We start from the raw sequence: 5,137 nt of genomic DNA on the forward strand, positions 1-5,137 counted from the left end.
AGTAGCTTGAACTGATCGTTATCAAACCGGAATTAACGGTTCTTCAAGCTTGATTCTAGAACTAATTGGTACCTCTGTATGACTATCGTCGTCATCAACCCATATTCGGCTCACTGCTGAGCTCGAGTCTCCTCTCAGAATGAGAGGGGTTAGACCAATAATCCACCACGCTGGCCCAATGCGGATTGGCAGACTTCACACACGCAGAGAATTAAGAAAATTCTCTGGTATACAGGTTTCCTCACGATGTTTTCCTTCACCGATTGAGACACGTGATGTTTAATTTCTTAAAATGCACACAACTGAAAAGTTGGAGGTGCATGCCCCGGACCGGATTCGTACCCACACCATCCGGAATCGGAGGCAGAGGTCATATCCACTGGGCTATCTCGGTATGACTATCAGTTCATAGTAATTTAACTAATAAAGTAGGTAACATTAGTTATATGATTACGTCCATCAAGTGCGAACTTTGCTAATGAAGCTCTTTCCCCCTAAGAATAGACAGGCACCCCACATGAAACGGTTAATTCAAGATATAGGTAATTAGCAGTGGCGAAGGATGACATTTTGACGAAGGTAAACCATCAAAGAAAAGAAAATTCATACAGCATGATATAAACTCCAGTTTCTCATCCATACATATATAACTCAGACCAATTATAGAACGACCTGTATTGCACTCATAGTCACGAACAAAATTGTCTGTCATTTTCTGAGGAAAAAGAGCTTAGATTTTGTAGGTATATATCTTATAATAAACTAGAACTTTTTGCCCGTTTTTTACACAATTCAATTACACAAAAAGGTATTTTTACGGAGCTTTTTAACCAACGAACACGATTACAACTATTTTACTTCGATTCTATAGAGACAGTTTTTATAATCGCATTAGATCGTTGATCATATACTTTGACAGAAAAGTAACGTATAGCGAGGCAGGTCCTATACAATAATTGGTCTGAGATATATAATTATTACAATAATGTATATGTATGTATGGATTTTTAAAAGGTAATCCGGTAGGAATCTAATATTATAATACTATTCATTGGGTAGGTAAGGTTTTTAAATTTTTTGTTGCGGCCTAAGTGTCTGGACCCTGAAGGCAGCAACACCTGAACACCACTTAGGTATCAATAACAAGCCGTTATCAGAGCAGCTTATTGAGGTAGGTTGTATTGCGAAATGCTATTTAATCTGTAAAGGGTTCGCGCACACTGAGATATCAATTTTCGAATGTTTTCGTATGAAATATCTAATGGAAAATCGAGAACATAGAACAAACCTCCTCCTTTATGAAAGTAGGTATTAGTAAGTATGGAAGTAGGTATTTTTGATGTAATAATTAAATAGATAAATTATATTTAAAGAATTAAATGTATTTTAATTTAAATAGAGTGTAACGTAGACGCAATAAAAAGTCCAGACACCGTCCCTTCTACCCCTAAGGGGATAAAATAGGGGATGAAAGTTTGTATGAAACTTTGTCAATTTTGCGGCGATTTGGCTGAAATAGTAAATAAAAATAGATTTTACACTGGCTACTTAACACATAGGCTACTTTTCATCCCGGAAAAATCCATGGTTCCTGCGGGATTTGTGAAAAACTGAATTCCACGGCGTTTCACTCTTTTATCGTTTTAACTAGTCAATCAGTTTAAGACGAACCAATTTGAGAATCTCTTAATTTTCGAATGAATAAAGAATTAAGATGCAATTTTTACGCTACAGAAAAAGCACTGGTGTGTCAATACCTTTACCCGTATATAGCATTGAGTACGAGTAAGTACTTATTAGTTAGGTTGGAACCAACTGAGGTGGTCTGGACGATCATTACAAACCGCCTATTACAGACATTACAATTATATCCGCACTCGCTAAATACGCCGCTACGTGCACCTACGCTGTTTTTAGAGTAACGGATACGATGCGACATTGTCGTGACGACAATGTTAGTCGTACGGCATACTCGTAGTTGTAAAAAAATATGGAAAATCATATCTTGTATAAAAAGCTTCCGTCCGTAATGCGTTAAATTGGCTGTAGTACGAGTGTTTTTAGATTGATATTATTTTAATACAAGCGGACGCCCGCAACTTCGTCCGCGTGAAATTCACTTTTTCACAAATCCCTCGGGAACCATGGATTTTCCGGGATGAAAAGTAGCAATATGTGTTAATCCAGGGTATTATATACCTTCGTTGTAAATGTAAGCCAAATCGGTTCTGTAGTTGCAGCGTTAAAGAGTAGCAAACATCCCAACATACATCCAAACAAACATTCATACAAACTTTCGCGTTTATAATATTAGTAGGATTATAAAGAGGAAAGATTTGATTGTTTGTTTGTTTGCATTGAATAGGTTCCGAAATTACTGTACCGATTTGCAAGTTCTTTTACTGTTTGGAAGCTACACTATCCCCGAGTGCTATATTTGATCCCCTTATTTAATGACGATGACTGGTAGTCTCCGGACTGAGAATTTTCACAGAGAATTTATTGGAAATAAGAAAAGCTCAATATTTTATAAACCCAAATAGTCTAACCAGTGGACAAAGCAGTCAGACATTCCTATAGATACTTCATCAATATCATTAACAACCTATATTCGGCTCACTGTTGCACACGAGTCTCCTCTCAGAATGAGAGGAATTAGGCTATTCCACCACGCTGACCCAATGTGGATTGGCAGACTTCACACACGTAGAGAATTAAGAAAATTTTCAGGCATGCAGGTTTCTTCACGTCATGATATTTGAGACACGTGATATTTAATTTCTTAAAATGCAGGTACGTAACTGAAAAGTTGGAGGTGCATGCCCCGGACCGGATTCGAATTTACGCCCTCCAAGTCGAAGGCAGAGGTCACCACTGGACTATCACGTCTTTTAATACCTATTATCATTAGATCGTGACATGTAAATGGACTGAACTCGATTAGGAGCGGAGTACGTGGGCGATGGAACGTGTAGTTCGGTAAGAAATGAAATATAGATACTTTATGCAAAACCCGACGTCTTAATTATAATCCATTCTCTAAACATTGGGCGATTAGGAATCGATTCCTTTAACATTTCGGAATTTGAACATTTAATTTACCTATATAATAGTTGAGACAACTATTATTGTTCCGATAGTTGTTTCAGTCAATTGGTCTTAGAGCGAAAAGCTTCGACCAACACTTTAAGAAGCTTCGCTTAACTGTTGGATCAAGGGTCGGATACAGAAGGCAGTGATTCTTAAGACGGGGCATGTTGTGAGGAGGTTCCTCACTCTGGAGCCCTGACCGCCGGTTGCTTGGGCACTCAAATGTCCTGCAGCGGAAGGGGTTGTTTTTTTATAAATTTATAATAGTGTTCTGTTTTATATTTTGTATTTACATTGTTAAAAATTTTAAAAAAGATATGATGAATGATAGATTTAATAAAAATATAATTTTATATTTCCATTTTATTTTATTTTTATGATAAGTTTTGGTTTATGATAATTTAGTTAAATATTATTGTTTTAATTAGTGTAAATACGTGTACATATTTTTTAACAGAATCAAAATATTAACTAATCAAAGTTGCTGGGTGTAGGTTTATAAATATGAAATTTATTTGCCATTTTCCTTAATAAAATCTATGTAATTAATTTATTAGAATTTACTAGGGATTCGATTTTTTGTTCTTTTTACACGAATAAAGCTTATAATCATTGAAAATCACATTCGAATCAGATCAGTAGTTTTGAGGAAAAGTTTACTTTTGAAAACAACGTTCGTTAAAAACGGCTAATGTTATTTGAAAAAATGTGCAAAAAATGTGTCCACAGCGGAGTTTTTGACTGTCATAACTATAAAATAAAATAAATCACAATTATGTTTGACGTTATTATTTATAATGGGCGAAATAAAAGGTCTGTAAGAATTTATTACTCACAAATTGTCATAGTGTGAGAATGGATATAAATTGCTCCCGGTTTTTGATTGATCTAGCCGCATGTCTATGTTTATCTATGATGTATCGGTAGTAATCGGTTTGTACGTTGTGGTCAGTTTTAGCTGTCTCGTTTGAGTAGTGGTTAAGTTTGGCGGCCTCCGTGGCGCAGTGGTGAGCGCGGCGGATTTACAAGACGGAAGTCCTGGGTACGATCCCCGTCCGATTGAGAATTAAAAAAATTGACCCTCCAGTCATCAAAATTAGCAGGAAGTTGAACGGAATACCTCATTCGCAATTGTTATTGCGCGTACACTTGTGTTCTTTATTGATTCCAATGTAAATTAAAAAGCTTTCTAGCACAAATTCACAATGAATTTCTTAAAAAAATCAAGTATTCACAGCAAATTGTTTTTAAATTCTCGCTCTTTAATTTTATTTTTCTTTACTAATATATTTTTTTCCCATGAAGAAAAGGTAAAGGTTTACACTGTACAACTTTGTCTCCAAATCTCGCTCTTCAAATTCGCAATTCGAAGTAAGATGTATTCGAGGTAATATGACAATGTTTTTGAGCAAGAGTAGTGAAAAAACTATTTTCATTACCTACGAAATAATTAATATAAGTTAAAGAAACATCCAAGAAGTTCCTAATGATACCCCAATATTTTACGTCTTAATACTTTTTGTAATTAAAACTTTGCAACATAAACCTTCTGCAGTATAAATTTCCGAACAGAAGACGTGTTCGTATTCGCGATTCCACTAATGGCGACTGAGAAAACTTCAAATTTGAATGTGGAACGCTAAACTTTAGAAATGGCGGGACGACGGCGTCTTTTGTTTGAACTCGCGGTAATGTTAGACGATTCGACCTTATACACTTAATAAAAAAACTATCTCAGGTCTTATTTCGACCTTTGAGTTTATACCTTTGTAATGTTAATTTTAATTACTATTTTTACTATTTTTGTATTATTATTATTATTATGTTTGTTTTACACTGGATTTTTACCTTTAAATAATCTATTATTATTATTTTTATTATACAAGGAAGAAACAACACGGATGTATGTTTTTAGATATTTATTAATCATATTTATTTATCATATTTTTTTAATACATAACTAGATAGATAATGCCTATTGTTTATGCCGAATTATTTAAGCAAACACGCACACGCTTGTATAATATATTTTATTTATTATGTAGGT

The sequence above is a fragment of the Bicyclus anynana genome, chromosome 25, assembly GCF_947172395.1.
Source record: "Bicyclus anynana chromosome 25, ilBicAnyn1.1, whole genome shotgun sequence".
Taxonomy (NCBI): domain Eukaryota; kingdom Metazoa; phylum Arthropoda; class Insecta; order Lepidoptera; family Nymphalidae; genus Bicyclus; species Bicyclus anynana.